The sequence below is a fragment of the Anomaloglossus baeobatrachus genome, chromosome 11 (assembly GCF_048569485.1).
Source record: "Anomaloglossus baeobatrachus isolate aAnoBae1 chromosome 11, aAnoBae1.hap1, whole genome shotgun sequence".
Taxonomy (NCBI): domain Eukaryota; kingdom Metazoa; phylum Chordata; class Amphibia; order Anura; family Aromobatidae; genus Anomaloglossus; species Anomaloglossus baeobatrachus.
The window spans coordinates 144,185,875-144,203,554 of NC_134363.1; the positions used below are offsets into that span (position 1 = coordinate 144,185,875).

Consider the following 17,680-nt stretch of genomic DNA (forward strand, 5'->3'; position numbering starts at 1 on the left):
TCTCCCTGTTCAGTGGTCCCATTGGGGCTTCCGTACAAATACCCCCGCAAAAATGGGATTCGAACGTATGCGTCGACAGGTCCACTGACTATATTGATGCAGATGGAGTCACTGTGTGCTCTGTCGTGCACCATTTTCGGGGATATATGCCCATCTGAGGCAGACGCCCAGACGTAGATTGCTTCTGGGTCTCCGCCTCTAGTAAGTGTATACACCCAAAAATAGTGCACAACAGAGCACACGGTGACTCCATCTGCATCACTATAGTCAGTGGCCCCGTTGGTGCATACATCCGAATCCCATTTTGTGAGGGATTCGGATGGAAGCCACAAGTGACCACTGAATGGGGAGAGGAACGCGGTGTCCAAGCACCCTTACTATAAAAGTAGACAAGTGGTCCATAGCAACTGATCACAACAAAATGGTTGCTATGGGCGATTGCTTGCCTACAATCATCTCATAGTATGTCTAGACAATCCGAATGCCGTTTTGCGGTGGGTTCGCAAGAAAGCCCTGACGGGACCACTGAACGGGGAGAGGAATGCAGGGTGAAGGGGCCTTATTTTGAGAAATGTCTCCCATTGTATAATTTTTTTTATAATTCTGTCTCTCCCAGTCCCATTAGATATAGTGCGGTGGGTCTGCTTATACACATGGTGCACGGCAGTTTATGGGGGCTACACGATACCACGATACGCCTCTAGTTTCATACAGAACTGTTTCATATTCCCAAGTAATCTGACAGAAAAAAAATTGCCCCATGCGCTATACAACAAAGTCATATTGTGTGTGTGTGTGTGTGTGTGTGTGTGTGTGTGTGTGTGTATATATATATATATATATATATATATATATACATATATCCATTATATGGAGCCCTTTGAACTCTGTCAACATACGGGCCTTGTGCACTGAGCTCAGCCTAGCATAAATTGGTTGCTAAGGCCCTTAGCAACCAGTCAGAGCTCAGCTTTCATTTTGAAAACCCTTCTATATGAATGAAAGCTGCACTCTGGTTGGTTGCTATGGACAGCAGGGATGAGTCTAGATGTTACCGATCCTTTGTACATACAATACCTTATTTGCGCCATGACATTTGTCCACCATGTATACAATATAAAATGTTTTATGTCCGCTTAAGCTTATTTCATATGTAATATTTAGCTGCAACTTATTAAACAAAAATAAAATGTTTTTGACAATGCAAATATATCTTGTGGTTTTTTTTGTATTTTATATTTTATTGTTGCGCCGTACGAAATCTAAACTTAAATATCAACGTTAATTAAAGGAGCAATTTAGTGCTTTTTAATGACGGCGTTGGAAAATTGTCCTTTTATTGTTCAATGCCTCTAACTAGAGGAAGTTCAGTGTGGCGCTACAGTAGTGTTAGGTTAACCCCTGAATAACCAGGATAGCTAGGGAAAAAAATCCCTACAGGGAGTCACTTAGGTTGCACAAGCTTATAGCAAATAGGTTGGGCACTAGGACCTGGGAAGTTTCTCTCCCTCCTAGTTCCTGAAAGTGGGGGTGGAGGGTGTGTGCAGCTCATTGCACCTTCCTAGTGTAGCCTGCACTCAGGACAGGACTTTTCTGGGGATTCTTGAAAGTTTCAGACTAGTCTCCTAAGCCTGGAGCCCCCTGAGGATGCAATAATGTGAATGTGACCTGAAGGAGGTGAGTACAAGGCTGATCTCTCAGTAGACTCCTCACCTGGCCACAGGTGAGCAGCAGAATGGTGACTATTCAGACCTATCCCTGTAGGTATTGTCCCTGACCTCTACAGTACACACATTGTACCATGGGGCGATGCAGCAGAGGGGCCCAGCTAGCCTCGCCTACAAACTGGGCTATTGATTCATTGTATCGCAAAGTTTCAAACTTTTTAAAAAGTTTTTATTGTTCTTAAAGGCACGGAATTCTTCAGAATTTTGAAAAGTTCTAATATTTGACTACGATTATGAGTGGCGTAATGTGAAATAAGTAAACCGAGCTGGCAACGTCCTGACTTTTACTATACGTTGGCCATATTGATTCGCTTGTAAGAATTGAAAGCGACAAATTTGTTGCATCGACTTGTCCGTGTTTATTATAACCAGGCATTGATTCACAACTGCGGCTCTAGTCTTTGTTTAAATCGTCAGGATGTGGATTTTTCTGGGTCTGCTGCCTGATGTATGTGGGATGGCGTACAATACATGGTAGTCCCCAATATGGCTGCAGGGGCTCATTCAGACAAGACTACAAACACACCAATGCAAGTGAATGGGGTAATTCAGATGAATATTTTTACATCAGGCTATAAAGTAGAGCAAGTGCTACTATTTATTTTAATACCTTAACTAGTGCATAAAAGAAAAATAAATACAATTACCATATAGATATATTCCAATTGAAACATAAGAAGCAAAGTTTCTTACTACACTATAGGTGTAAACAAAAAATGTAATCCTGTTGCACTAAATATTTTGTACATTTTTTTTTTTTTTTCGGTTCATATGGTGTGTGATTTTACTATTTGTTTGAATGGGACTATTTATTGTGTTTGTACAACTTTTTATATATTTGTGATAAGACATTCACTAAATGTGATTTGGACATTGTGTAAATTGTATTGTGCAGCTTATGGACTCTACTGTGTTTTTTAAGACTTTTTATGATTTTTTTTTTTTTCTAAGCCATTTTTAAGTTTTTATTATGCTTTAATCGTTATGAAGGATGTATCATTATCCAAAGTTTAAGGCCCCATGCGCACGCTGTGGTGTTTTTGTTTTTTTTTTTGTTTTTTTTTTTTTTTTTTTTGTTACTGTGTTTTTCGGTGCAGTTTGTGGCACAAAACTGTGCATTTACCTGGCAGTCTAAACCTCAGATTCACCATGCGCACGTTCCCCCCCCCCCCCCCCCCCCTGCGCTTTTTATCAAATTGAATTAAAAAATGGGGAAAAAAAGCATAAACACGTAGAAAACATGCATTTTGGGTCCCAGGCTGCATTTTTGAGTCCACAGGGCGCAGTTTCAGTTTTGGTGCGTTGACGGTGCGTTTTTTTTTTTTTTTGGGGGGGGGGGGGGGAGGTTGGGGTTTATTTTCACCAATGGGTGAAAAAGTCAAAGAATTGATATGCTACACTTTTCTGGTCACTACAAAAATGCAGCCCAAAAAAAAAGCAATGTGTGCACAGAAAATCTGAAATCTCATAGGCTTTGCTGTGGAAGGGAAAGTGTGCAGTTTGTGGTGACTGCAGAAAAAAAATGCATTAAAAACTGCAGCGTGCGCATTGGGCCTAACCTGGTGCTGTTTGTTTACTCACATTTTAGGCTGAGTTCACAGGCCCCTTTCACACTGCGTTTTTACTTATGTTCAATGGACCCGTCGGGGCATCCGTCCGAACCGCCCCTCTTCCCCCCCCTCCCCCACCACCCCGCAAAACGTGTTTAGGACGCATGCACCGACAGGGTCATTGACTATGATGGAGCAGACTCCGTTAGCGTGTGCTCTGTTTTGTACCATTTTTACACATACGTTTTCTGCAGATGGACACCCGAATGTAGTCGACTACGTTTGGGTGTCCGCCTGCAGAAAACGTATATGTGCAAGACAGAGCACACGCTAACGGAGCCTGCTCCATTATAGTCAATGTCTCTGTCGGCGCATGCGTCCGAAACACGTTTTGCGGGGCAGGGGCGGTTCGGACATATTCCCCAACGGGACTACTGAACGTAAGTAAAAACGCAGTGTGAAAGTAGCCGTAGAATGGAGCCAGCAGCAATATTATTATTTTATTATATAATATAAAAAAAAGTTGTGCAAAAAAAGTCGTGCAAATCCTTTTTTTTTTTTTTTTTTCTTCTTTTTTTTCTTTCTCTGTTTTGAAAAAAAATGAATTTTGCATGATCTGTTTTTTTAACATGCGAGTCTATGGAAAGTGGATCCGTTAACGGATTGCTATTTATTGAAACTCATCCAGTAAGCAAAAAAACGGATCCTTTACAGATGCAAGAAAAATGGATGGCTAATGGCAGTCCGTTAATGGATCCATTTTTAATACACCCTGCAAAAAAAAGATGGATCCTGCAAAAAAAAAACTTTTTCAAAACGGACAAAAGTTTGCACAACTACCCCCCCCCCCCAACGGATCCGTTCTAACAGATAAAGGCTGCTTTCACACATCCGGTTTTACCTGTGCAGCACAATCCGGCGCTTTGCAGACAAACCGCAACCATTGTTTTTGCCGCTGGTTGCAGGTTTTTTTTGCATAGAGTGCCGTATTGTGCCGCTTGACCTTGCGCGTTCCATCCGGTTTTTGCCGCATACGGCAGATTTAGCCGATGCGGCGGCTGGATGGAACGTTGCCTGGCACGTTTTTTTGTCCGTCAAAAAAAACCGTATCGCGCCGCATCTGGCGCGATATGCAATGCATGCTTACGGACGCCGCATGCGTTTTTATCCACTGCGCATGCTCAATAGCCTGCCGCAAGTGGCAAAAAGCGGATGAGCCGCATGTGAAAAACGTATGCAAAGGATGCGGTTTTGTCGCCGCATCCGTTGCATAGGTTTTAGAGCCAGATTGGCCAGCTCTGCTAAAACCAGAGGTGTGAAAGTAGTTACTGGACACGTGAACTCAGCCTTGTCATTTGTGGCCACTTTATGGACTGATACAACATATAAGGAGATTTATCTCTACATTCAGGGCCCATAAAAGCAGCTGGAGCTTCACTCAGATCTATGCAAATATTCAAGTTCCCAGAACTGAAGATAAGGGAGATACAGCAGTGATAATGGGGGCTGGGATTTTTCTAAACTTTGTATAGGAAACTACAGACAGTCTCAAAGCAGCCTGGTATTGACTGATAACTGATAACAATAGAGCACTCAGATTGCAAACTTTTGGTTTTAGTGTCTCATATGAGTGCACACCACAGTATACAGTGCAGGGCTATCCATGGACATTACAGGACTCCGCTCTGGAGAATGTGGCCTTATAAACTGCTGGATGGCACGTCATTGGAATGAATGCCAGCCTTTGTAGGGGGTACCGTGCTGTCCTGTTTGACTTATTGTAAAATTTATTCCAGTGTTTGGGAGCTAAAAAGCCAGCCAGAGCTTTGGGGGAGGGAGACTCATGTTGCAACACTTATCGTGGCCCACAAAAGCCTCTTGGATTTCGCCTGTAAAATTTGCATGAATGAACAGATAGACAAAAAAAATTGCGTAAGAAACCTCACAGAAGAACACTTTTTTTTAAAAAAGTCAGAAACAGTAAAGTTATGTTCACACGCAGCGTTTTTGATGCTTTTTTTTTTTTTTTTTTTTCTGCAGCCAAAACCTGCACTTGGCAGTAAAAACGCTGCATTCAAAGCACAGATTTTCCTGCGTCTTTTAGCTGCATTTTTTCTCGGTGCAGATTACATGTGTTTTGTTTGTTTTAATCGCCAAGAATGTAGCAAAAAAAAAAAACAAAACAACTTGCCAAAACGCAACTGCATTTTTGCCCTTATTGCTTTTAATGGGTGAAAAAAAAAAACCCTGCAAACATTGCAAAGCGTCAGTTCTAAAATTCAGCCAGGAAAAAAAAAATGCATTAATTTCTGAAATCTTTTTGCTGGTACTATAAAACACAGCTACTTATTCACATAAAAAAAGTTGCAAAACCGCAATGTGGCATATACCATGGCTATATAAACTGTTATGGGCTCCATTTCATGTCTGCTGTATCATACGTCCGTATTTTACAATGTGCATTATGTATTAGGATATGGGGGTTTTTTGTTGTTGTTTTTTTTTAAAAACATTGATTCTGAAATGGATCTACAGCAAAACAAAAAGCTTTAAAAAAACAAAAAACCTGAAACTTAAGAACATTTGTGCACCGTTCATAGCTTGCGATATGAGTAAATATTGTAAGCTATGAACGGTGCACAAATGTTCTGAAGTTTCAGGTTTGGTTTGGTTTTTTTTTAAGCTTTTTGTTTTGCTGTAGATCCATTTCAGAATCAATGTTTTTAAAAATAAAAAAAAAAAACATATCCTAATACGATAGTCAACAACTGTGAGACCGTTCAGGCTCTGTTCATAACAGAAGCCATGATGCTGTGCTAGAACAGTTGTTGGACAGATCAAAGTATGGCGCAACGGACCTTATTGATTTATACTACACTTCACTTTCCCTCAAGAATAATGAAAAGCCAAAAGCAAATTCACTATATAATACTGAACACGCCCTGTCCGAAGCCGGGATCAAATCGTTTGATTGGTCAAAGGGCCTTTAAAAAAAAAAAAAAGCCATGGCAGAAGTAACTGGAGCCTCATTTATGTTAATTGCCTCCCAGTAAGATGGTTCTGGTTGCCTATAACCACTGCAGAAGTAACTGAGGCCTCATATGAGAATTGCCTCCCAGTAAGATGGTTCTGGTTGCCTATAACCACTGCAGAAGTAACTGGGGCCTCATATGAGAATTGCCTCCCAGTAAGATGGTTCTGGTTGCCTATAACCACTGCAGAAGTAACTGGGGCCTCATATGAGAATTGCCTCCCAGAAAGATGGTTCTGGTTGCCTATAACCACTGCAGAAGTAACTGGGGCCTCATATGAGAATTGCCTCCCAGTAAGATGGTTCTGGTTGCCTATAACCACTGCAGAAGTAACTGGGGCCTCATATGAGAATTGCCTCCCAGAAAGATGGTTCTGGTTGCCTATAACCACTGCAGAAGTAACTAGGGCCTCATTTTGCCCACCCACACTATCGTAATGATGAGGGAAGGGAGAGGTGAGGAACCGCCCGCCCACATGTCTTGGTCTGGGAGGTCTGCAGTATGTGGACATCACATGACCTGGAAGCAGGTACAGTAGTGCGGGGGTTGGCCTAGGTCACTGCCCAGACCTCAAGGGTGTGCGCTGCTGCTCTGTTATCGACACACACACACACACACACACACACACACACACACACACACACACACACACACACACACACACACACACACACACACACACACACACACACACACACACACACACACACACACACACACACACACTAAATCATAAACACCCAGGTGTAGAATGGGTTTAGTAGCTAGCATAATATATAATTGTATAAAATCTGGTCTGTGCTCATGCTTCATTGCTTGGGAGGAAGAGCAGCTGGTGTCACTTGGCCAGTGACCTGAGGTCGCTGAACTCCTGCAGATTCCATGGACCGGTATAGGGAACGACCTGAGATAAACACATCACATGCCAAAGCCATAGGTCAACAGCCTTTCTTGCTCTATTAGGGTATGTTCACACGCGGCATCCTTGTTTTTTTGTTGTTTTTTTTTTTGGGGGTTTTTTTTTTTTACCACACAGATGCAGCGTTTTTGACGCGTTTTTTCCTATGCGTTTAAGTCAAATCTATTGACTGGAAGGGCTCAAATGCTGGAAAAACGCAAAAATACTTGACATGCTGCATCTTCAAAAACGCAGCAAAGATGTAGCCAACAAAAGATTCCCAGTGTGGACAGCAAAATTAAAATCTGACTTTGCTGGGAGAAGGAAACACATACATTTTGTTACAGTACAGACCACAAGTTTGGACACACCTTATCATTCAGTTTTCTTTATTTTCATGACTGAAAATTGTAGATTCACATAAGCATCAAAACTATGAATTAATACGTGTGGAATGAAATAAAGTGTGAAACAACTGAAAATATGTCTTATATTCTAGGTTATTCAAAGTAGTCACCTTTTGCTTTGATTACTGCTTTGCACACTCTTGGCATTCTCTTAATGGTCTTCAAGAGGTAGTCACTGGAAATGGTCTTCCAACAGTCCTTGAAGGAGTTCCCAGGGATGCTTAGCACTTGTTGGCCCTTTTGCCTTCACTCTGCGGTCCAGCTCACCCAAAACCATCTCGATTGGGTTCAGGTCTGGTGACTGTGGAGGCCAGGTCATCTGGCGTAGCACCCCATCACTCTCCTTCTTAGTCAAATAGCCCTTACACAGCCTGGAGGTGTGTTTGGGGTCACTGTCCTGTTGAAAAATAAATGATGGTCCAACTAAACGCAAACTGGATGGAATAGCACACCGCTGCAAGATGCTGTGGTAGGCATGCTGGTTCAGTATGTCTTTAATTTTGAATAAATCCCCAACAGTGTCACCAGAAAAGCACCCCCACACAATCACACCACTTCCTCCATGCTTCACGGTGGGAACCAGGCATGTAGAGTCCATCTGTTCACCTTTTCTGCGTCACACAAAGACACAGTGGTCGGATCCAATGATCTCAAATTTGGACTCACAGACCAAAGCACAGATTCCCACTGGTCTAATGTCCATTCCTTGTGTTCTTTAGCCCAAACAAGTCTCTTCTGCTTGTTGCCTGTCCTTAGCAGTGGTTTCCTAGCAGTTATTTTACCATGAAGGCCTGCTGCACAAAGTCTCCAATTAACAGTTGTTCTAGAGATGTCTGCTGCTAGAACTCTGTGTGGAATTGACCTGGTCTCTAATCTGAGCTGCTGTTAACCTGCAATTTCTGAGGCTGGTGACTCGGATAAACTTATCCTCCGCAGCAGAGGTGACTCTTGGTCTTCCTTTCCTGGGGCGGTCCTCATGTGAGTCAGTTTTTTTTTTTGTAGCGTTTGATTGTTTGTGCCACTGCACTTGGGGACACTTTCAAAGTTTTCCCAAATTTTTTCGGACTGACTGACCTTCATTCTTAATGTAATGATGGTCACTCATTTTTCAGCTGCTATTTTCTTGCCATAATACAAATTCTAACAGTCTATTCAGTAGGACTATCAGCTGTGTATCCACCAGACTTCTGCACAACACAACTGATGGTCCCAACCCCATTTATAAGCAAGAAATCCCACTTATTAAACGTCACAGGGCACACCTGTAAAGTGAAAACCATTTCCGGTGACTACCTCTTGAAGCTCATCAAGAGAATGCCAAGAGTGTGCAAAGCAGTAATCAAAGCAAAAGGTGGCTACTTTGAAGAACCTAGAATATGACATTTTTTCAGTTGTTTCACACTTTTTTTTTTTTATTTCATTCCACATGTGTTAAATCATAGATTTGATGCCTTCAATGTGACTCTACAATTTTCACAGTCATGAAAATAAAGAAAACTCTTTGAATGGGGTGTGTCCAAACTTTTGGTCTGTACTGTACATAATTATGACCTAAAAAAAAGCAACAAAAGATGCCCTGTGTGAACTTAGCCTTACAGTAGCTGCAATTATAGCGGAGTGAGAAAAGTCTGTGTTGTCCCCACCCCCCCCCCCCCCCCCAAAACTGTTTTGTACTGGAAAGACTTTGTGATCATGAGCAGTGGATTCAGTTACTTTTTAAGATCAATGACCATGTGAATACTTTTGTCACTCCAGAAAGAAGTAAAAACAAGATGGGAATAGTGGTAGGAAAGGTAATGAACCTGTCAGATGCAATATGCACCCATAACCACAAGCAGTTCTGGGTATATATTGCTAATCCCTGCCTAACTGTCCCTGTATACACTAGCATAGATAAAGGGATCTTTAGAAAAAGTATTTCTAAAGATCCTTTATGATATGCTAATGAGCGCAGGGACTAGTCACAAGGGCGTTATTTCCCCCGACTAGTCGACCACTTAGCATGTTAGTACGACTACAAGGGTGTGCTAACATGCTATTCAATGCAGCATCACCAGTGGTGAGACGTGTACCAGTGACCGCTGATCTGAATGCTGGGCACTTTCGGTCATGTGCAGTATGAAGCTGGGTGTACGTGTCCCAGTTTAAGAGAGGTCTAGTGCGCATGACTGGAAGTGCCAAGAATTCAGATCAGCGGTCACCGGTACACGTCTCACCACTGGTGATTCTGCATTGAATAGCATGTTAGCACACCCATGTGGTCATGCTAACATGCTAAGTGGTCGACTAGTTGGGGGAACTAACGGCCTTGTGACTAGTCCCTGCGCTCATTAGCATATGATAAAAGATCTTTACAAATACTTTTTCTAAAGATCTTTTGTGTGCTACTAGATGCAGGGATTAGTAATATACACCCAGAACTGCTCATGCTTCTGGGTGCATATTGGACCTGACAGGTTCCCTTTATGATACAAAATGTTGATCTTTTAATCCAGGAAGTCTGAAGTTTTAAGAGTAGGGAATGCTATACCTACAAATGAGTTTTATATGAATTTTCCTTTAAAACAGGGGTGTGGAATCTTTCTGCCAAGGGCTTTTTAAATATTTATAACGTTATTTGCAGGCCATATAATTATCAACTTAAAGAAGCCTCCCATCTATTTATGTATCTGTAGTGTGTGCGCGAGCTTTGTTCTGACACTCCATCTAATATATAAAGGTGTGTGTGTGTCCACTAAAGGAATCCGCACCGTCGCATTTAAAATCACGAAATTTTGCACAGACACTCCATAAGACTCAGGGAACGTCATACTGTTTGGGTGGGAAAATTTAACCCCACGCTTTACAGTTGCTCTCGAAAAATCCTACATCCATTAAACTGAAAGGAGCTGGGAGCTACAGGCTATTAATAGCAACTGTCAGTGGTTGCTATAGGAACAAAATAAACTGTTAGTATAAGAAGCTTATGTGTGAGGTAATAAGATGTTGGTGGGGAGACGGATAGAGAGACAGAAAAAGACACAGACCGAGACAGCCACGGGGAAAGAGACAGCGAGAGACAGTTACTATCTCGGGCAACACACAGGTACTACAGCTAGTAGACTTTTATATTGTAAAAGCCACAGGACACTGTGACCTGGAGAGGCAGAGGAAGAGCAACTTCAATGAGAAGAGGGGCAGAATGGATCTGGGTCTAGGAAAAGGCAGCCAGTGCTTCTTTAATCATCCTACAAGAATTAGTGAAATATGTAATGAACTTGCCCCTAATGTGATGGTTGGAGCTGCTTCTCTTTTAAGACATGCGATGTAAGGGTACATGCTTCTGGATGCAGCTTAATTTCCCTTGCGGAGGTGCTAGTGTCCTGTGTGACCAGGATTGCTGGCACACCGTATTTTTCGCTGTATTCTCACTCTCGGAACACTCACATCTTCGCAAGAATAAATTGACATGCTGCGGCTCGGAAACCTGCACTGTCAGTTCACGCAACGTTAAAAAGCACAGTGGGCAGGAGATTTCTATAAAACCCATCCATTGTGCTTTTACTGTACCACGCAGCGAAAATACGGTACGACCAAAACACTGCTAAAGCTGATCATGGGCACATACTTGTAGGTGGAATTGGTGAAGTTTGCTAATCGCAGCTTTTGATTTTCCAGATTTGCATTAGTCTGGGGCGCAGTCTTTGCAATATATTTTGTAAAGAACTGATTGTAGCAGTAAGTTGTTCCAAAGACAGATGCATATTACAATGCATGTCTCAAAGTGGGGAAATTCATCACTGCTCAAATAACATTTATAGAACTCAAGTAGTGAGAGGTCTGCAGTACATACAGTATGTCACATAGGAGATGACGCTGCTGCTGAATGGATGTACATCACATAGGAGAAGCTGCTGCTGGATGGATGTACATCATGTAGAAGACGCTGCTGGATGGATGTACATCACGTAGGAGAAGCTGCCGCTGGGCGGATGTACATCACGTAGGAGAAGCTGCCGCTGAGTGGATGTACATCACGTAGGAGACGCTGCCGCTGGGCGGATGTACATCACGTAGGAGAAGCTGCCGCTGAGTGGATGTACATCACGGGGGAGACGCTGCCGCTGGGCGGATGTACATCACGTAGGGGGAGCCGCTGCCGCTGGGCGGATGTACATCACGTAGGGGGAGACGCTGCCGCTGGGCGGATGTACATCACGTAGGGGGAGACGCTGCCGCTGGGCGGATGTACATCACGTAGGGGGAGACGCTGCCGCTGGGCGGATGTACATCACGTAGGGGGAGACGCTGCCGCTGGGCGGATGTACATCACGTAGGGGGAGACGCTGCCGCTGGGCGGATGTACATCACGTAGGGGGAGACGCTGCCGCTGGGTGGATGTACATCACGTAGGGGACTCCTTACCCCTGCTTTAAGATATCCAGAATACTTAGCCAACTGCTGTCCAATTTTGGATTGACATTGAATATGCCAAAAGGCCCATCACACACACTCTACAGAATCATCTAAAGTTATCGGATTTTTTTTGTTTTTTTTTTTGTTTTTTTCCTCCTGGGAGATAAGCTGATGCCAATTGATGCTGACAGTGTGTCACAGACACCTCTGCCCCTTTACATAATGGAGTTGGGTTAGCAGTTGGTTGAAAGGTTTTTCTAAGGTTTACGGTGGCCTTTAGTGTTCTCACGTTTATGTTCTAGGTAACTTGAAATAATCTCTATTGAATTTATATTGTATGAGTAAAAATGGTGATGTCATAACAATTCTATTTATAGACTGATGATGTCATATGACTCATTTTCATTCATGTTGTGTCTGAAGCCAGTTTGTACCTGTTTAGTAATGCTTCCGGAAAAATGTGAACGGGTAACATTTTTATTAGAGGGAAGGCACCAATAAGTTATACCTGCCTAGTTCCTGCTGTTAACATTCATGTAGATCACTTTGAACTGTGGCTGCCTTATACTATTATTTAAAAGGTTTGGCCCACTATAATTACATGTTGCTTATCACTAGTGGTCTGACGTTGGGGAACTTCCCACCATTTACAAGGATATGGCTCTGGGATCTACCATCTACCAATCTACACTGATTTTGCCTTTCATGCTTCCTTCTTTTTCTATTGGACTGGTGCGTAAGTGCGACTTTCAATCCATTCAAACTCCAGAACAGTTTTCTTTTTCTAAATCTGTGGGGGTCCCAACAGTTGGACCCCCCCAGCAACCTGTTAATTATCACCTACAGCTTTCTTAAAGACTATATAATGTTTTACCGTCATTTCTCTAATATGCTGTAGCACATACAGTGGGTATGGAAAGTATTCAGACCCCTTTAAAAAAAACATTGCAGCAATTTGGTAAATTCAAGTTTATTTTTTTTTTCTCATTAATGTACACTCTGCTCCCCATCTTGACAGAAAAAACCCAGAAATGTAGACTTTTTTTTTCTTCAAATTTATTAAACAAGAAAAACTGAAATATCACATGGCCATAAGTATTCAGACCCTTTGCTCATACACTCATATTTACGTCACATGCTGTCTATCCATTTCCTTGTGATCCTCCTTGAGATGTTCTACTCCTTCATTAGTCCAGCTGGGTTTGATTAAACTGATAGGATTTGATTTGGATAGGCGCACACCGCTAAAATAACAAAGTGGCTTCAGAACAACTCCTGTGACCATTCTTGACCGGCCCAGCCTGAGCCCTGACCTAAACCCAATTGTGCATCTCTGGAGACACCTGAAAATGGCTGTCCACCAACATTCACCATCCAACCTGACAGAACTGGAGAGGATCTGCAAGGAAGAATGGCAGAGGATCCCCAAATCCAGGATCCCAAGAAGACTCATGGCTGTACTAGCTCAAAAGGAGGCCTCTACTCAACACTGAGCAAAGGGGCTGAATACTTATGACCATGTGATATTTCACTTTTTCTTGTCTAATAAATTTGCAAAAATTTCTACATTTTGTTTTTTTTTTTTTCCCCCCCTGACAAGATGGGGTGCAGAGTGTACATTGAGAAAAAAAAAATGAACTTTTTGGAATTTACCAAATGGCTGCAATGAAACAGAGTGAAAGATTTCAAGGGGTCTGAATACTTTCTATACCCACAGTAAATTTAATATGCCGTAGCACATAAATGTGCAGTAGAACGGTCAGGTACCGAGACCTCCACCCATATGAAAAGCATGAGAAATTCAGTTCCACTTTAACATTTATCTGCGCACCAAAATATTGGATTTTCAATGTCAGATTGGTGGGAGTGACTGCACAAAAGTGGGGAAAACGGCACCATTCTACGCTATTTCCAGGTGGCCCTATGTTTCGCCAAACTGAGTGGTCCTAGAAGAAAATTGCGTAGTACTTTCCTTCTGCCATTGCCACTCTGTTCTAGCAGAAGGTGAGGGTTCAGTGATCTTTGTTGGGGTTACTGTTTTACTAAAATCCACATAGGATGCAGATTTCATCAATTTAGAGAAAATTCTACAAGTGAACGTAACCTTTTTCGGAGTTCTCCTACACTTGACAGCTGGTGTTCACATGGTCCTGTACAATGCCCGGTGACCCTGGAGTGGAGAGCATTGAACTTGCAGAGTCCAGTTCACATAGAATAGCTGACATAGTTAATTGGTGAAATGCATCTATTAATGGAAGCGGCACAATGCAAACAGGCCGTCCATTCATTATGTCCTAGCAATCTAAGACAAATAGGCGAATGTGAGGCCTCCAAAGGTTTCCACCGAGCTCCAACAATGTCCCCTTATTTGTGATTAAATAGATACATCTGTTACTTTACTGGCAATGTGCAACCATAATAATGGGAGGGGGGGACGTGGTGTTTTCCTTTATTTTGGAGGTCATTTATATAAAATGGTTGCAAAGTAACAAAAATGACTTTAGCATAAATTGTCTCACTTGTAAATCAGTAAATGGCCGTGGAGGGGTAGATGCAAAGGCCCCATACACTCCCTTTGAGTTGTATTGTGAAGTATGGAGCGGCTTCGTAGCAGAAACGCCTGAAGAACGGTCCGCTCGTTATTGACTGGCGTTTTCGAAACCTAAAACTGTTAAGACACTGAAAAGGCTAAATGACTGGGCAACAGTAATCTTGTGATAGTAATGACTAGCAAGAGGCTTTGGAGCATTTTTTGATCGTTTTGTTGGAAATCAAGAGCCATCAGGTCCAACCTCCTGCAGGTTTTCCTAAGCCATCCCAGCTATAAGTTTATCCAGCTTTCACTTAAAGATTTCCATTGATGGAGAGCTCAGTCACTACCTCCTGTGGTCGCCTGTTCCACTCTGACTTCCCTCGCTGCCTCCTGACTTCCCTCGCTGCCTCCTGGCTTCCCTCGCTGCCTCCTGGCTTCCCTCGCTGCCTCCTGGCTTCCCTCGCTGCCTCCTGGCTGCCCTCGCTGCCTCCTGGCTGCCCTCGCTGCCTCCTGGCTGCCCTCGCTGCCTCCTGGCTGCCCTCGCTGCCTCCCGTAGCCACTTGTTCCACTCTGACTGCCCTCGCTGTCAAAGTTTTTCCTAATATCTAATCCTTATCTCCTTCTTTTTTTTTTTAGTTTCAGCCCATTGCTTCTTGTACTTGTAGTGCCCCTGAGAACCTCCAGGGCACTACAAGGAACTGCATCCTCTTGGGGATGCAGGACCTACCCCCTGGGACCTGGAGTAACAGTGCCGATTCCACCAACACACATCTAAATCCTAGTTCTCCTCTCCACGCTGGACATAAAGGGTTAACCATGTAAGGGGATGGTCACCATGGTAACGAGTCCCTGGGTATAGCCAGCCTGGTGGGAGGGGTCAGTGAGTCAGAGCAGTCGGGAAGAGGGAAGCACACAGAGGTGTGCGTGCGTGCCTGAGCTGGGTCCGTGTAACGGTGACCCTGGGGGCACAGGAGAGAGGTCGCCAGGACGAGTACCGGGATACCGCTGGGACCGGAGCACGCACAGGGCCCTAGGTCAAATGTGAAGTTTCGAACAGTTTGATAATTACCTGCACGGTGAGGACACCTTCTTAGACTTCATCGAACCAAATAATCCGGGGGCATCTGCAGTAAACTAGGTTTTGGGTTCGGACACTTACCTCCCCACAGGGTCCGCACTGCCCACCATACGGAGGAGACTGTACACCAAAAGGGACAGTCGGGGTTCCCAAATGCTCCACGCTACGGGGACTCGATCTACAGAGTGTGCCAGGGACAGAGCAACCTGTGTCACTACATTCGCACTGATACTCCTGGGACCGGAACCAGCAAGCCGAGGATGCATGTGAGTAGAGACTGTTAAAGACAACCTGGTGTGGTCTCCATCATTATACACCATACATCTCCCAGGCACAGCCCTACCTGCGGAGGGCCTACCACCATAGCTGCCACTATCGCCATCCCTGGGAGTACCCACGTTGAGCAGCGGTGATTCTCCATTCTTAACCGCAAACCACGTCACGAACATTAAAACTCTATTATCCCCTGTAAATACCCCTTTTATTAAGCTTCCCCAGGGCACACGACCGGGCAACGGCCACCTGAAGTGACATTCCCGTTTGCAACCGCCCGGGACCGAGTACCCCCTTCCCTGGGCGACACACACAGTACTTCCTTGTGCTAATGAGAATAGGTCTGATCCCTCTGCGCTAAAAGGACCAATACGACTCTTTTGGGTCCGTGAAAAGCTAATGTCACAGGATAGTATCCCTGTACAGACCGTGTGATGTACACATTTTAACACTGCAAACTTTAGACTAGATGGTCTGTTGTGCTGACTTTTACCAAAGAGGCTCTTGGTGACTAATACATTTTGCATACCCTTGGAATTTCTAGTCCAAGTGTGCACCACCTATTAGTTAGCTTACTTTGGTTCACAACATTGTGGCACAGTATTAGTGCTCAGGATTCCAATTCAGGTCACATTTCTCCCCCCACCCCCATTTACTGAGAGTTCATAGGCTCCTTTTTGAGCATGTTATAAAATGTTTTTCTAATCCATATATGTCCTGCAAGGTATGTTGTTTGGTTTGCAAAATTTAAAGGGAACCTGTCACCGGGTTTTTCCCTTATGAGCTGCGTCCACCACCAGTGAGCTCTTGTATACAGCATTCTAGAATACTGTATATAAGAGCCCAGGCCGCTGTGTATAGCCTAAAAAACCCACCTTTTATAATGCTCACGTAGAGGACGGTCTGCTCTGGTGGGTGTCGCTGCTCTCAGTCCGGCGCCTCCTTTCTTTTTACAATTGCCGTCTTCTTGCCCGGCTTCGTGTGCATGATGCTTCTTGCATTCACAGAGAGGCCTCCATTGCGCTCCTGCGCATGCACCCGATCTGCATGGCTAACGGCAGATCAAAGTTATTGTAGTGTGCATGTGCTGGTGGTTTTTGACCTCTTCTCACGTCTACGCATTACAGTACTTTGCGCTGCCCTCAATAGGGCACATCAAAGTGCGCATGCGCAGGAGCACCACGGAGGCTGCCTCTGTGAATAACGATGCAGGAGGATGGTGAATCCCACAAGATGGAGGAGGCATCGGACAGAGATCAGCAACGCCCGTCGGCTCGGACAATATTCTGGAATGCTGTATATAAGGGCTCACTGATGGTGGCCGCCCGCAGCTCATAAGGGACCTGTCACCAGGACTTTCCCTTCAAGCCTGAATTCTAGCACATGCAGTTTAATTGACCACTATTTCATTTTTCCGGTACAAGCATTTTGGCTATTTGGGGGCACCATGACCAAGAGAACATGGCTTTCCTTTATCAAAAAATTAATTGAAAAATGGATTTTTTTTTTTTTGATTTTGAGAACAAGGCTTTAGTGAATGGCCTGCAGTTATGTCAGAGCCCCTTTCTAAAGTAAGGAACACAATTTAGAACAGATGATGGATTTGGCGGGCAAGAAAGGAGGTGAGAACGTTCTAGCTTGTTGCGTGAAGCTAGAAGCTGGCAAGACAACTGTTGCTAATGAGCTGGAGAAAGTAAAAGCCAATATTAATCCTGGCTCAGCAATTTGTCCTGAGGGTCTAGAGAGTGAAAATGCTTTGCAGGGTGAGCTGTGCAGATTGCGGCTGC

At 43.8% G+C, this 17,680-nt stretch overlaps 1 protein-coding gene across 1 annotated transcript in view; it reads left to right on the plus strand.

Annotated features, from left to right (window-relative positions):
* Positions 1-1,538: 1,538 nt before the first annotated feature.
* Positions 1,539-17,680, plus strand: part of TMEM51 (transmembrane protein 51) — a 70,358-nt gene continuing 54,216 nt past the window's right edge. The window contains exon 1 of the mRNA XM_075327681.1: positions 1,539-1,677. The gene's annotated coding sequence lies outside the window, so the exon portion shown is untranslated. The remainder of the gene's footprint in view (positions 1,678-17,680) is intronic.